We start from the raw sequence: 17,420 nt of genomic DNA, 5'->3' as shown, positions 1-17,420 counted from the left end.
GACTGAGATACTTATGTATCAATGCTCACAGCAGCCAAAAAGTGTGCATCAACAAATGCATGGATAAACAAATGTGGTCCATCCATACAATGGAATATCATTCGGCCACAAAACGAAGGAAATTCTGTTACATGCCACAACACAGATGAACCTTGGAAATATTATGGTAAGTGAAATAAGCCAGACACAAAAAGAGAAATACCTATGATACTACATGTAAGGGACCTAGAGGAGTCAAATCCATAGAGCCACATAGAGACTCTTGGGAGTCAGGGGGATGGGAGTTATTGCTTAAGTGGGTAGACTTTCTGCTCAGGAAGATGAGAACATTCTGGAAATGGATGGTAGTGATGGTTACACAACAACGTGGCTATACTTAATGTCACTGAATTGTATACTTAAAATGGTTAAAATGGTAAATTTTCTGTTACGTATATTTTACCACACTTTTTAAAAACATTTTTTAAAAATCTGGGTAAGGGCCAGATGCGGTGGCTCACGCCTGTAATCCCAGCACTTTGGGAGGCTGAGGTGGGCAGATCACGAGGTCAGGAGATTGAGACCATCCTGGTTAACATGGTGAAACCCTGTCTCTAAAAATACAAAGAAAAATTAGCCGGGCGTGGTGGTGGGTGCCTGTAGTACCAGCTACTCAGGAGGCTGAGGCAAGAGAATGGCGTGAACCTGGGAGGCGGAGCTTGCAGTGAGCCGAGATTGCGCCACTGCACTCCAACCTGGGTGACAGAGCAAGACTCCGTCTCAAAAAACAGTAATAATAAAATAAAATCTGGATAAGATATACCACAGCTTGTTCCACCTCCAGGCAAAGGAGCCGGGCATTTGTACTCACACCCCATTCGTTGGCACTGGCTCAGGCTGAGGAGGCACAGACCTCAACTCAGGCTCTCCCTGTCCTCTGTGCAGGGTATGGCTCCAGCACCCAAGGCCTCCTTTAAGGCCACAAGCTGCAGTCAAGCATGCCAAAGCCAGGGGTGGCTAAGAGAGCAGGAAGGGACCTTAAGGGCCAGGGGTCATCAGCAGTGCCCACTACAGCCCTGTGGGCCCAAGTCATGGCAACTGTCTTCTCTGTGGCCAAGGAAAAGTGCTCTCACCCCAGGAGTGTTGCTGATACCTGGCCTTACCACAGGCCGTTTGCTAATACTCATGGTGTCTAAAGATGCTGACTTGGGGGAAGTGTCTGCCCTTTCAATCGTTTCTCTTTGGTGATGAAAAATGACACACATCTAAGAATAAATGTAAGGTAAATGTGCATAATGTCTACATTGAAAACAACCAACCAGTCACAGAGGGCTATCCCGTATTCACAGGATAGAAAAATGGGCAGGAGATTAAGATGCTTCACACGAGAGGAGACCTGAATGGCCAGGAAGTGGATGAGAAGGTGCTTGAGTTTGTTAATCATCAGGAAAAACATAAAGCAAAGCCCACTGGGATGTGACTACACACTCACCAAATGCCAAAATGAACAAAACAGAAAATAAGCATACACGTGGATGTGGAGCTCCCACACACTGTGGGCTGTGAGCAGGCACCACCGTTTCCCACCTACCGAAGCTGAACATGGGCACACCCCATGACCGGGTAAACAGGGACTGTCCAACACAAATGCACGCATTGGCTCACAAGACATGCACGAGAGTTTTCATAGCAGCACGATGTGAAATAGCCACAAACTGGACACTGCCTACATGCCCATCAATAGGCAAATGTGTAAGAATAGTTGTGTATTCAAAAATGCAGTATTAAACAGCAATGACAGTGATCTACATGGGCATACAGCAACACAGACGGCACTCACGAAATGTCGATTAAAAGAAGCCAGACACAGAGCATACATGTTTATATAAAGCACAACAGACAAAAATAATCTGTATTTAGAAGTCAGCGTAGTGGCTCCCTTGGTGGGGGTAGTGATAGGTGGCATGGCAGCTTCCAGGATGCTGACGATGTCTGGACCAGGGCGATTCTGTCTGTGAGAATGTGCTGAGCTGTACTCTGATGATCTTTTTGTCAAAAACAGGCTGCTTCTACTGAGACTCTTCAAAACGTTATAGGGAAACAGAATATCCTCCTGGGAAACGGGGACATTCTAGAAGAGATCACCATGTTCACAGCTACTCTTGAAAGCAACTGCTTTCTATGCCCAGGTCTGCACCTCATCAACTAAATCAGAGCACGTGGCGCAGAAGCTGAGCATCAGCAGCATGTAAAGGTCCCCAGATGACACCAACGTGCAGCCAACTTCAGGACCCGCTGGACGATCTTTCCTCCCACATGACAGTGGGAATTTACAGACCCCGTCCCCCAGCCTGGAAGTCTCCCCTCACCCTTGGAGTCTCAGTCTAAATGTCACTTACCCTCCTCGAGGTTCCTGTTACCCTCAGAATAGGAGCAGGCAGTATGATCAATGAGAAAAAAGGGCCAGGTCCTAGAGGACTGAGGAACTCTTTAGTGAATCTGGATTTCATTCTAAGATCAATAAGGAGGCATTGAAGAAATTAAGTAAACATCATCCCTCTTCTGTCACTTACTCCATTCTGCCTTAGTTAGACATGAATTAATTGTAGTTAGCACATTTTGAGTGATGACCATGGGCAGGCAGTGTTCTCAGGGAATGCACTGATTAATCTCCATGACCACCCTGACATAGGGCCTGCTACTATCCTCGTCTTACTTCTGAGAGGTTTTGTAAAGTCACCTGAGATCACACAGCTTGGGAGTGGTAGAGCCAGAGCCAGGGTCAACCAGATAATTCTGCCTTAAACCACCATGCACAGGGCCTCCCATTGCCTCATCCTTTCCTCAAACACAGAATGACCCTCAGTGTCTGCCAAGCTCCATACTGAACACTGGGAAGATAATGTTGGGTCTTTCTTCAGCTCTCTGAATATACCTGAATTTAGCTTACAGAAGAATATTTAAAACAGAAAGACAGTCACAAAACATTAGGTGGAAAAATCAAGCTACGGATAGTATGTGCAGTATGATCTCATTTTTTATAAAATATAAAAATGTACTTACAGGAAAAAGGCTAAAAGGATAATATGAAATACCAAAAACTTCTAATGGAGATTTTACTTTCTAAACCCCCTACGATGAATGTTTTACTTTTCTAATACCAACCCAAATGACCCACAATGCCAACCTCAAGGACTCATCTTCTGGAGCCAATGGGGCAGCCATGCCAGGGATCACAGGGAAAGGCTGGCTGCCTTATCAAGGGTGGGCACAGGGTACCAGGGAGGCCAGGATAGGTGCAGCCTGGTGGACAGCATCTGCATCCCTGGCGCAGCTCCCCTCCCACAGGGTCTAGATGCTCCTGGCACCCAGTGTTTACTGAACACCCAAGAGGAGTAAGGCCTCTACCTGGAGGCTCTGCAAGAACAACATGTGGAGTTGGTTTACAACACACACACACACCCCACATCCAAGTCTGTAGGGAGTAGTGGTGTTGCTTTTGGTGGCCAATGCCCTGAATTTGGGAATCAGCCCTGCTAAATTTTAATCTTGGAGCTGCCACGTATTATCTGGATTTTAGATAAGTCATCTCAGCCTCTTCAGGCCTCAGGCCCCTCCTCTCTAAAATTGGGTATTGTTAGACCTGCTTAACAGGGTTGTGGGGTTAAATGGGAATGTCGCTAGAAAAACTTTGTGAGTTAAAAGCCTAATAATAATGTAAAGAATTATGTATCAAGTACTTACACGGAGCTTCATTTACAAGGTGCTAATCTCTGTGTTAAATAGCACACAACCATTAAGCCACATATTCTTCATACCCTAAGAGAGATGCCATGATTATCCTTGCTTTACTGGTGGGGAAACACACTGAGCAGCTCGGTATCTTGTCCAAGACGGCACAGCTAGTAAGCTCCATCCCAGTTCCTAGCAGCCTCTCTCGCCACGCAGTAAGAAGCAAGACACAGCATCTCATCCGTGGATATCTGCGTTCTGTACAGACACCTCCTGTCACACGATTATTTCATCTACACTGCACTGAGTGCTCCCCCCAGGCTTACTCTGCCCAGGAGCAATGCTTCTCTTCTGCCATCTAGTGGCAGCCATGGCGCATGACACCTGAGGGGGCGTGTGCTTAAGGCTGGAGGATCTTGGCAAAATCAAGCAGAAATTCTCTTCCTCCATTCTGATAACTCAAAGTAGTATGCCAGGAATATTGGCATTTTAATGGGGGGGGGCAACTGGCACTCACTCATTCAAAATCATTTGCTGAGCAAGTACTGTAGGACACACTTTCATTCGTTCCACAAAGATGTATTGAGCCCCTACCAAGGAGCCAAACACCACCCTAGGTTTACTGCCAGGCTCTAGACAGCCAAAGAAACAGGAATAAAATACATTTCCTGCCCTCTAGTACCTTACGGAATACAGACAAGGGGGGCCACCAGAACATGCGGGTATGCTGACAAGATTAGCTCCATATGGGCAAGTGGGGGCAGCAACAAGAGCAAAATCCTATAGAATAAGAGGGGGTGGCCACTGACAGAATAGGGAACCCCACCCATCCCAACAAGCGGGAGCCAGAAAGGGTAAACGTGGGGGGGTTAGGACATTTGCTGGTGAAAAGATGGTGTCTTATTCTGTTTTCTGCTGCTCTGACAGAGTACCACAGCCTTGGCAATTTATAAAGTTTATTTGGCTCACAGTTCTGGAGGCAGGAGAGTCCAAGAGCATGACACCAGCATCTGGCAAGGGTCAGCCCACGGTGGAAGGTCAAGTCAGTGCATGAGACAGAGAGAGAAGTAGGCCAAACTTATCTTTTTGATGAGAACCCCACTCCCACAATGGCTTTAACCCCTTCATGAGAGTGAAGGCTTCATGACCCAATCACTTCTTGAAGACTCCACCCCGAATACTGGTAAAATAGCAATTAAATAGCAACATGAGCTCAGGGGAGCCATTCAAGCCACAGCAGGTGGAGACTCTTACCATTTCCATAAGACACAAGGTAACCATCTGAGAAGTGGGAGTAGGGGCAGGAAAGTACTGAAAGAGGCTAAGGAGAAAAGACACACATGAACCAGTTGTTTTAGAGAATAGTGAGCACAAATAACTGTGATTTTTAGGTGGTGATATATTTGGAAAGTGACTTGGAAAGCCTCGCTGTGCGCTTCTCTCCAGGAACATTCAGCTACTTCAGCAAAGGTGCCTAATCACCTTTAGGGCTTTGTTGCCTGTGTTGCTGAATGCCTCAAATGCACTTTAAAAGAAATGTGTATTCTACTGTATAGGAGAATGTTCTATAAGTGGCAAGTAGGTCCTGTTGGTTGATGATGCTGATTAGTTCTTCTACATCCTTGCTGATTTTGTCTAGTTCTATCAAGTACCAAGAGAGGAGTACAGAAGGACCAAGTGTAAACAGGGATGTGTCTACTCCTCCTTTCAGTTGTCAGTTTTACTCCACGTTTTGAAGCTCTCTTGTTTGGTACATTTAGGGTGGTTATGTCTTCTTGGTGAATTGATACCTTTATTATTGTGTAATGTCCCTCTTTATTCTTGGTAATTTTCTTTGCTCTGAAGTGTACTTTTTTTTTTTTTTAAAGTAGGGCCTCACTCTGTTGCCCAGGCTGGAGTACAGTGGTTCTGTCACAGCTCACTGTTAACCTTGAACTCCTAGGTTCAAGGGCTCGTCCCACCTCAGCCTCCTGAGCAGCTAGAATTACTGGTGCATGCCACCACACCTGGCCAACTTTTAATTTTTTTTTGTAGAGACAGGGTTTTGCTATGTTGCCCAGGCTGGTCTTAAACCCTAGCCTCAAGTAATCCTCCTGCCTCGGCCTCCCAAAGCACTGAGATTATAGGTATGAGCCACCACACCCAGCCCTCTGAAGCCTACTTTGTCTGATATTTATATAGGCACTCAAGATTTTTAAAAACCCATGTCAAAGTGGTATATCTTTTTTCATATTTTTACTTTTAACCTGCCTGTAGCACTATATTCAAAGTGATTTTCTTGTACACTGCATTATAATTGGGTCATTTTAAAAATCTATTTTGATAATCTTTGTCTGTTTAGACCACTTACATGTAATGTAATTACAGATGTCAAGATTTAGGTCTGCCGTTTTATTATTTTATTTTTATTCTTTCCCTGTTTTTTATTCCCGTTTTCCATTTCCTGCCTTCCTGTGGGCTATTTGAACATTTTGTACTACTTTATTTTGATTTACCTACAGTGTTGTTCACTTTATCTTTTTCTATAATTTTTACTTGTGGTTACCCTTGGGATTATCATACACATACTTATCAGTCTAGTAATATCAATATTTTACCATTTCAAGAGAAATACAGAAACCTTACCACCATTTAAGTCCCTTTGCTCTCCCATTCTTTATAACATAGTTGTCTTAAATATTACCTCTGCATACAATGAAAAGCGTATCAGGCATTGTTATAATTTCTTAAAAATTTTTTTTCCATAGGTTACTGGGGAACAGGTGGTGTCTGCTTACGAGTAGCTTCTTTAGTGGTGATTTGTGAGATTTTGGTGCACCCATCACCCAAGCAGTGTACACTGCACTCAATTTGTAGTCTTTTATCCCTCACCTCCTTCTCACCCTTTCCCCCCTGAGTCCCCGAAGTCCATTATGTCATTCTTATGCCTTTGCATCCTCATAGCTTAGCTTCCACTTATGAGTAAGAACATACAGCGTTTGGTTTTCCATTCTTGAGTTACTTCACTTAGAATAAGTCTCCAATCTCATCCAGGTTGCTGCAAATGCCATTAATTCATTCCGTTTATGGCCGAGTAGTATTCCATCCACCCTGTTTGTGTGCTACCTAGAGGTTAATCTGAAACCTAGGCAGTATTCCACACCATAGTTGAATTCTCAAAGTTTCTGCTTTATTGATTCTGGTCAGTTTCAAGCATGAGCTGCTCAGAGGTGTGCTCCGGACTTCATACACAGAGTTAAAGATCTTTCTCTCCAGTTCTCTCTTCTCTGAAATCCTCCCCAAGTCTCTAGTGTAGAGACACTGACTCTTTATTGTCCTTCACTTAGTGCTCGGTGGGCATGTTGACAGGGCGCCACCCCACAGTCTCCATGCTGAAGCATCCAGTGGGAGGGGTGCAATTTCTTTAAGGTGTTCATCTGGAGTAGGGCAGTAATATAGTTTGGGTACCTGTCCCCACCCAAATCTCACGTTGAATTTTAATCCTCAGTGCTGGAGGTGGAGCCTGGTGAAAGGTATTTGGATCATGGGGGTGGATTCCTCACGAATGGCTTGGGCCATCTCCTTGGTGATAAGTGAGCTCTTACTCTGAGTTCACAAAACATCTGATCACTTAAAAGTAAGTGGCATCTCCCCCCACTCTCTCTCTTGCTTGCTCCTGCTTTTTTTATTTTTTATTGAAACTTTCATTGGTCTTGATGCTCCTCCTTTTGCTATGTTATGGCCTGCTCCTCCTTCACCTTCCACCATGCTTGTCAGCTTCCTGAGGCCTCCCTAGAAGCCAAGCAGATGCCAGCACCATGCCTCCTGTAAAGCCTGCAGAACCATGAGCCAATTAAACCTTTTTTCTCTGTAAATTACCCAGTCTCAGATATTTCTTTATAGCAATGCAAGAACAGCCTAATACAGGGAGGTATACTCAAAGAAGCTTCATCTTGCAGGGCATCCTATTCCAGATCTTTTGGCTGGAGACATTAGGTTCTTTTCAAAATTTTGGTCTGCAATTGTAGGTTGCAGACTGCCATAGCACCCAGACCAGGATATACAGGAGGAAGAAAACAAACAGATAACCCACTGCTGAGTTGTGCTATGAGTCCTGAGGTCCTTGGCCACTCTATCTTCTTTCAGAGTCGTCTGGTAGTTGCTTTATACATTTTGCCCAGGATTTTTAGTTGAAATCAGCAGGAGAAATTGGACAGAATGGACCTATCCCATCTTGTCCAGAACCATCAGTGATACCTTTTTTAAAACCTTCTTAAAATGGATCATACTAAAAAGTACTGAATACACATTACACATATAGTTAACAAACTTTGGGATGGGAAGAGCGGGAGAGATGGGCCAGAACTATTTGAAAGATGCCTTAAGACTGAGGTCACTCTACAGTGCAGGCAGAGCTTGAAAGTTAGTTGCAGCTTTCTTATCCCTGGAAGTGTTCCCTCTAGTTGTCTCCCAGAGAGTACATATTCCATGGGATGCCCTTGTGGCCAATATCCAGCCTCACATTCCCTTCTCAAGCCCTATCAGGGAATTGTCTCTCTCTTGCCTTCCAGGGAGGCACTGTGATAATGGAGCTAGTAGCTCCAGGCTTTGGAATCAGACTGCCTTAGTTCTAATTCTGCCTCTACAACTTCTTGGTTATGTGACTTTATCTGAGAACCAGTTTCCAACCTGTACGATGGGGACATAATACAGAAACCAAGGACTTCATGTCTAAAACACCAAAAGCAATGGCAACAAAAGCCAAAATTGACAAATGGGATCTAATTAAACTAAAGAGCTTCTGCACAGCAAAAGAAACTACCATCAGAGTGAACAGGCAACCTACAGAATGGGAGAAAATTTTTGCAACCTACTCATTGGACAAAGGGCTAATATCCAGAATCTACAATTAACTCAAACAAATTTACAAGAAAAAAACAAACAACCCCATCAAAAAGTGGGCGAAGGATATGAACAGACACTTCTCAAAAGAAGATATTTATGCAGCCAAAAAACACATGAAAGAATGCTCATCATCACTGGCCATCAGAGAAATGCAAATCAAAACCACAATGAGATACCATCTCACACCAGTTAGAATGGCGATCATTAAAAAGTCAGGAAACAACAGGTGCTGGAGAGGATGTGGAGAAATAAGAACACTTTTACACTGTTGGTGGGACTGTAAACTAGTTCAACCATTGTGTAAGTCAGTGTGGTGATTCCTCAGGGATCTAAAACTAGAAATACCATTTGACCCAGCCATCCCATTACTGGGTATATACCCAAAGGATTATAAAACATGCTGCTATAAAGACACATGCACACATGTTTATTGCAGCACTATTCACAATAGCAAAGATTTGGAACCAACCCAAATATCCAACAACGATAGACCAGATTAAGAAAATGTGGCACAAATACACCATGGAATACTATGCAGCCATAAAAAAGGATGAGTTCATGTCCTTTGTAGGGACATGGATGAAACTGGAAACCATCATTCTCAGCAAACTATCGCAAGGAAAAAAAACCAAACACCGCATATTCTCACTCATAGGTGGGAACTGAACAATGAGAACACATGGACACAGGAAGGGGAACATCACACACCAGGGACTGTTGTGGTGTGGGGGGAGGGGGGAGGGATAGCATTAGGAGATATACCTAATGCTAAATGACGAATTAATGGGTGCAGCACACCAACATGGCACATGTATACATATGTAACAAACCTGCACGTTGTGTACATGTACCCTAAAACTTAAAGTATAATAATAAAATTTAAAAAATACAATAGTACAGAAACCAACAACTTTTTACAACCTCTACTATTATCACATAGTCTAAGCCACTTAGATTACAATAGTGTCACTGCTTCCACCCTTGACCCTTCTTCATCCTTTTCTCCACATAACAGCAACAATAAGAAACTTAAAAGGAAAGTCACATCATGTCACTTCTCTACCCAATTGCTCCCCAAATCCTTACAATGGACATCGGGACTCTCTATGATCTGGCCCCTGCTACCTTTTCAACCCCACCTCCTACCATTCTTTCCCTGCTAACCTCACTCCAGCCATTCTGCTGCTCCTTGAATATTCCAAGCATCCTCCTGCCCTCAGGACTTTTGCATATGTCCCTGCACGGAATTTCCTTTCTCCAGATGGAGATAACATAATGTGGTAGTAAGGGAAAAATCACCTCGGTTACTAAAAAGTGTGTGAGTGTATACAGCGGGCCCTCCATATCCACAAATTCTGCATTGGCAGATTCAGCCAAATGCAAATGGAAAATATTTGGGAAAAAATAATAAGAAATAACAATACAACAATAAAAATACAAATAAAAACCCAATACAGTATAACAACTATTTACACAGCACTTAAGTACTAGGCATTATAAGTAATCTAGTGATTATTTAAAGTATATGGGAGGATGTGCATAGGTTATATGCAAATACTATGCCATTTAGTATAAGGAACTTGCGCATCTGTGGATTTTGGTGTCCTGAGGACGTCCTGGAACCAATCCCTCATGGATACTGAGGCACAACTGTATATATGTATAATTTATACGTGTATCTATATATTTACATATAACACATTTATTCAGTGCTATGTCAAGCACCATTCTAATGGAGCAATTTACAAACATCTGAATCTTCATGACAATAACCCTACATAGGTAAATACTACTTTTTTTTTCTTTTTGAGACAGAGTCTTCCTCTGTCACCCACGCTGGAGTGCAGTGGTACGATCTTAGCTCACTGCAGCCTCTGCCTCCCACTTCAAGCGGTTCTCATGCCTCAGCCTCCTGAGTAGCTGAGATTACAGGCATGCGCCACCATGCCCGGCTAGTTTTTGTATATTTAGTAGAGATGAGGTTTCGCCATGTTGGCCAAGCTGGTCTCAAACTCCTGACCTCAAGTGATCTGCCTGCCTCAGCCTCCCCAAGTGCTGGGATTACAGGCATGAGCCGCCGTGCTCAGCTGGTAAATACTACTTTTATAACGATTTTAGATATAATGAAACTAAAGTATAGAAAAATTAATTTGCCCACATAGCTAGCAAGCAGTAGAGTCAGGATTCAAACCCAGACAGTGTAGTGCCTTTTCTCTCACTTTTATAAAATTTTATAATATTTGTACTTTATAAGCATATATTATAGTTACATAAATCTATACAAGAGTGATGCATGTTAAGTGTTTAGCACAGTGCCTGGCGCATAATATGGGTCCAACAAATGTTACCTGGTTTTCATTCCCACTGTACCTTTCAAGGGCACATGAGGGAAGTTAAGTCATATGATAGCTACCACATACTAATGGGAGATAGCCAGAGACTCCTTCAGATCCAACCTTCAGCAGAAACCTCTGGAGACAATGAAACGGAAGATCTGACATGACTACACTGATATTTTAGCAAGGAATTCTGCTGGAAGTGTATGGGATCAAGTTACAGGAGAAAGAAGTTAAAGCAGGGAGAACTACTGGGGAGGTTTCGGAAAAGGTCCAAGAGTTCCATCTCTTAGTGGCAGCTCACATGGAGTTTACATTCTAGGTGGAAACCTTTCATAGGCTTATTTTCGGCAGTTCTCACAACTGAGATCTGAGAGGGATCTCTATTACCCCTATTTTTCTGAATAGGAAATGGAGGCTTGGAGTGGTGAAATTTGTCAAGTTACCTAGTAAACGAGAGTGAGAAATGAAGAACTCAAGTCTTCCTCTATATTCCAGAGTCCTCTACTCTGTTAGATACTTAATCACTAAGCTATAGCTGTTCAGACTAAGAGTGTTTTACGATTTAGGTAAACTGAGAAAGATAAATTCATTTAATTTAACAGTAACATCTAATAAACATTATTACTGTTTCTTACATGTTGTAATGTCTTATATTTTTGAAACAGGGACTTTCAAGATACAGCAATGGGACATAGGCAGACATACGTTCCTTGAATCTGCTCCTGGTTTGGGAATGTTTGTGACTATTACAACTTACAATGATGAGGTAAAACATTCTTTTATACTTTGTTACTAAAATTTTTCATTTGCCAAAAATTCAGGCATCATGTAGCCCAGTTTTAAAATCTCTACAGAAGCACTCACTAACCAGAATTAACAATTTTTAATGCATATAGCACTGAATGATAGCATGACATAAAAACATAGAAAGTGCCTGCCCTCAATGAGCCTATAGTTTAGTTGAGAAGCAGAGACAGGCTTCATAATACAAAAAGCTTGTAAAAAATAAAATGAGGATTCCCAGATTTGTCATCTTCAGGTTTGCTGATCTTGCTAGGCAAAAGGGACCTTAAGACCAAAGCATCCTGTGGTTTTACACCAACCAGGCCCCATCTACTTTGCTGGTGCTGCAGCCCCACCCAAGCACAAGGGTCAGATAAGCCAACTCCTCCCTCCTCCCATTTTGGCATAGGCGTTCTCTAGTAATGCAGCAGCCTCTGGGACTGTCTGGTCTTATATACCTCTTACTCACCAGGAGTTAGCAGAGGAGTACAAAAGTCACCAGGAAATGTGGAAAGAATACGGAATCTGGAGTCAGAATCAAACTCAAGCATGGATTGTCTCATATAAGCTAAAACCTTGGACGGGTTATTTGCTTTGATGCTGTTTTCTCATATATACAATGGATATAATAGAGATATCCATCCCCCACCATGTAAGCTCAAGACAATGAATTTCTCAGCCCACTAACTCAAATCTAGTCCTGGAGCTGTGCTCATGGGGTAGCAGAATGGTGGTGGACCAAAGACTTGTAGAATAGAATAGGCCTCTTTCTGGCTGGCAAGAAAAGGGTGCTTGAAGTAGGCAGGACAGGACTCCCATTCTCATGAAACTGGATAACTGGTTGGCCCAAGCTCAGGAAGACACTGTGACACCCCCACTTATGTGGAGACAGAGAGCTGTGCTGAAGACTCCAATCCAGTTGGATTTTTGGACACTTGATTTTCCCCTGTTCAATAGTTATCTCTCGGCACATTTGGCACCTCACTGACAATAATTCCACTGGGACTGTTTTCCTAGCTCCAGCCACTTGTCAAGACAGCTACCCTCTCCTCCCTACACACCCACATCTATGCTTCTAGCCCATACTTTCTGTTCCTTGTTATATCAAACCCCAATTCTATACTTTCCCAATAATCCTTAATGACCATCTGAAAGTGTCTCCAAAGCACATTAAACCCAGAGCCAAATTTTAGTTGGGCCAAAAACTATCACATTAAAACCCATTCACTGTTTTTTTTAAAACACATAGAAGACTCATTCTTTGAAAATCGAAATTGCCTGAAACAACATCTGAACTCTCTATTCTGTTCCATTGATCTATTTGTCTATTCTTTCACCAATATCACACTGTCTTGATTACTGTAGCTTCATAGTAAATCTTAAGGTTGGTTAGTCTCAGTCCTCCTTTATTCTTCTCCCTCAATATTGTGTTGGCTATTGTGGGTCTTCTGTTTCTCCATATAAATATTAGAATCAGCTTGTCAATATTCACAAAATAGTTTGCTAGAATTGTATTGGGATCCTGTTGAATCTATAGAACAAGTTGGGAAGAACTGAGATTTTGACAATAATAAGTCTTCTTATCTATGAACATGGACTTCTCTCCATTTCTTTCACCAGTTTTGTTTTCCTCATATAGGTCTTGCACATATTGTTAGGTTTATAAATAAGTAATTTGAGGGAGCGTGCTCATGTAAATGATACTGTGCTTTTTATTTCACATTACACTTGTTCATTGTTAGTATATAGGAAAGTGATTCACTTTCTTATATTCATCTTGTATCCTGCAACCTTACTATAATCACTTACTAGTTCTGGCAGTTTGTCAATTCTTTTGGGTTTATACATAAACAGTCATGTCACCTGTGAACAAAGACAGCTTATTTCTTCCTTCCCAAACTCTTTATTTCCTTCTACTGCATTAGCTAGGACTTCCAGTCCACCAAGAAAAGGTTTCTAGTTTCTGACCAGTAAGTGTATTAGCTATAGGTTTTTTGTAGATATTCTTCATCAAATTAAGTTCCCCTGTATTCCTAGTTTGATGCATTTTTATCATAAATGGGTGTTGGCTGTTGTTAAATGCTTTTTCTGCATCTATTGATATGATGGTATGATTTTTCCTTCTTTCACCTATTGATGTGATGAATTACACTAATTGATTTCTAATGTTAAACCAGTCTTGCATATCTGTAATAAGACCCATTTGGTTGTGGTATATAATTCTTTTTACATATTGTTGGATTTTCATTTGCTAATATTTTGTTAAGGGTTTTTGCATCTATCTTCATGAGATATAATGATCAGTAGTTTTCTTATAATGTCTTTGTCTGGTTTTGGTATTAGGGTAATGCTGGCCTCATAAAATGAATCAGGAAGTATTCCTTCTGTGTCTATCTTCTGGAAGAGATTGTAGAGAACTGGCGCAATTTCTTCCTTAAATGTTTGTTAGAATTCACCAGTGAACCCATCTGGGCCTGGTGCTTTCTGCTTTGGAAAGTTTCTATTGATTCAACCTCTTACTAGATGCAGGCCTATTCAGATTGCCTACTTCTTGTATTTTATTAGATTGCATATTTCAAGGAATTGGTCAGTTTCACCTAGGTTATCAAATTTGTGGGCATGGACTTGTTCACAGTATTCCTTTATTATTCTCTTAATGTCCATGGGATTTGTAATGCCCCTTCTTTTGTTTCTGATTATTTGTAGTTTGTGTCATCTTCATTTTTTTCTTAGCCTGGCTAGAAGCTTTTAAATCTTTTCTAAGAATCAGCTTTTGGTTTTGTTTTTTTCTACTTCTTGTTTTTAATTGATTTCTGCTATAGTTTTTATTATTTTTCTTCTGCTGCTTACTTTGCATTTAATTTTCTCTTCTTTTTCTCGTTTCCTAAGGTGGAAGCTTAGATTATTAATATTAGATCTCGTTTTTTAATACAGTCATCCCTTGGTATTTGTGGGGCATTGGTTCCAGGACTCTCCAAAGATACAAAATTCTGAAGATGCTCAAGTCCCTTATATGAAATGGTGTAGTTTGCAGGTAATTGGTACACATCCTCCCATTAATTTAAATCACCTCTAGATTACTTATATCTAATACAATGTAAATGCTGCATTGTTGTTACGCTGTAGTTTTTCACTTGTATTATTTCTGTCACATATATTTTTTCAAATATTTTCAATCCATGGCTGGTTTAATCCATGGATGTGAAACCTGGTATTACAGACAGCCAACTGTATATGGATTCAATGCTTTCAATTTCCCTCTAGTCACTGCTTTTATTGCATCCCACAAATTTTGATAAGTTGTAGTTTCATTTTGTCTTGAGATTTCTTCTTTGACCCATGTGTTAATTAGAAGTGTGTTGTTTAATCTCCAAGTATTTTGCGATTTTCCAGCTATCTCTCTGTTACTGATTTCCAGTTTAATTCCATTGAGGCCTGAAAACATACAGTGTATGATTTATATTATTTTAAATTCTTTAAGGTGTGATATATGGCCCAGAATGTGGTCTATCTTGACGAATGTTCCATGTGAACTTGAGAAAAATGTGTCCTCTGCTATCATTGGATAAAGTAATCATAGGTGTCAATTATCTCCAGTCAACTGATGGTGCCACTGAGTTCAATGATGTCCTTACTAATTTTGGCCTGCAGGATCTGTCCATTTCTGACAGAAGGGGCTGAAAACTCCAACTATAATAAAGTGTTCATCTATTTTTTCCTTGCAGTTCTATCAGGCTTTACTTCACATATTTTCATGCTCTATTGTCAGGTGCATACACGTTAAGGATTGTTGTCTCCTTAGAGAATTCACCCTTCTATCATTATGTATTGCTCCATTATGTAATTATCCCTGATAATTTCCATTGCTTCTGAAGTCTACTTTGCCTGAAATTAATACAGCTACTCCAGCCTTCTTTTGATTAAGGTTACCATGATGTATCTTTCCCTATCCCTTCACTTTTAATCTACGTGTCTTTACATTTCAAATGATTTTATTATAGACAACATATAATTGGGTCTCATTTTTTGATCCACTCTATTTTTTAACTGGTGTATTTAGACCATTGACATTTTTTTTCCATGTGTCTAAGGCATGAACCAGGTATAGGTACAGATCAAAAGTCAAGCTGGGATGAACAAAGGGTTGCTTTGTCCCTGGCTAATATGGGCACCACCAACTAGGTGCCACTCTACCCAGGCCAAGGACACAGACCATTAACATTTAAAGTGATGATTTATATAGCTGGATTAGTATCTGCCATATTTGTTACCATTTTCTATTCATTGCCCTCATTATTTTTTTCTTCTCCTCTTTTTCATGCCTTTTGTGGTTTTAATTGAGCATTTTCTGTGATTCCATTCTGTTAGCATATGAAGTTGCCCTAGAGTTTGCCATATATATTCACAACTAGTCCAAGTCGAATTTCAAATAACACTATACACTACCACTTCACAGGAAGTGCCTTTTTTTTTTTTTTTTTTTGAGATGGAGTCTTACTCTGTCACCCAGGCTGCCGTGAACTCAGCTCACTATAACCTCTGCCTCCCAGGTTCAAGCAATTCTCCCTGCCTCAGCCTTCTGAGTAGCTGGAATTACAGGCACCCACCACCATGCCTGGCTAATTTTTTTTTGCATTTTTTAGTAGAGACAGGGTTTCACCATGCTGGCCAGGCTGGTCTTGAACTCCTGACCTCAGGTGATCCACCCGCCTCAGTCTCTCAAAGTGCTGGGATTATAGGTGTGAGCCACCATGCCCAGCCGCAAGTGCCTTTTATTAACAAAATATTCCTAATTCTTCCCCGCTGCCCCTGATTTTATCATGGCTTTCATTAATTTCACTTACAGGTAAACTATGACCATTCGATACATTGTTGCTATTATCTTGAATAAAGTGATATTTCTTAGGTCAGTTAAGAATAAGAAAATAGAAAGTTTTAATTTTACCTCCACTTTTCTAATGCTCTTCCTTTATGCAGATTTGAGTTTCTGACCGACATCATTTTCCTTCTTTCTGAAGAACGTCTTTTAACACTTCTTACAAGGCAGATCTACCACCAAAAAATTCCTTCAGTTTTTACTTGAGAAAGGCTTTATTCCCTCTTATCTCTTGCAGGATAATTTTGCAGGATACCAAAGTCTAGGTTGGTCATTTTTTTATTCCCAATACATTAAATATTTCACTCTACTCTCTTCTTGCTTGCATAGCTTCTGAGGACAGGTCAGATGCAACTTTTACGTTTGCTACTCTGTAAGTAAGGTTTTCCCCCCTCCGGCTGCTCAAGATTTTCTTATTTGTGTTTGCTTCTCTGCAGTTTTAATGATATTCCTAGGTGTAGCTTTTTGGTTTCATTTTGGGGTTGAGGGGGTGAAGGGATTAATCCTGCTTGGTATACTCTGAGCTTCCTGAATCTATGGCTTGGTATCTGACATTAATTTGGGGGAAAATTCTCAATAATTATTGCTTCAAATATTTCTTCTTTTCTCTGTTTCTCCTCCATCTGGTACTCCCATTATGTGTCCAGTTACACCTTTTGTAGTTGTCCCACAGTTCTTGGATATTCTGTGGGACAAAAGTTGTCCATACTATCCCTGGATACTTTTAAATCTTTGTCAATCTGACAATGAACAAGGGCTAGCTTACTGTAGTTTGAATTTTTTAATTACTAGCAAGGCTGAATATTTTTCATGTTTATTAGCCATTT

At 41.1% G+C, this 17,420-nt stretch overlaps 1 non-coding gene across 1 annotated transcript; it reads right to left on the bottom strand.

The window, feature by feature from the left end:
• Window positions 1–15,795: 15,795 nt before the first annotated feature.
• LOC112209113 (small nucleolar RNA SNORA48) lies at window positions 15,796–15,925 on the bottom strand. The gene has a single exon (XR_002943780.1). It is a non-coding gene; the product is annotated as a small nucleolar RNA SNORA48 (small nucleolar RNA).
• Between the last annotated feature and the right edge of the window lie 1,495 nt (window positions 15,926–17,420).

The sequence above is a fragment of the Pan troglodytes genome, chromosome 3 (genome assembly GCF_028858775.2).
Source record: "Pan troglodytes isolate AG18354 chromosome 3, NHGRI_mPanTro3-v2.0_pri, whole genome shotgun sequence".
Taxonomy (NCBI): domain Eukaryota; kingdom Metazoa; phylum Chordata; class Mammalia; order Primates; family Hominidae; genus Pan; species Pan troglodytes.
Note: the sequence above shows the minus strand (reverse complement) of the source record. Positions and strands in the feature narration are given on the sequence as shown.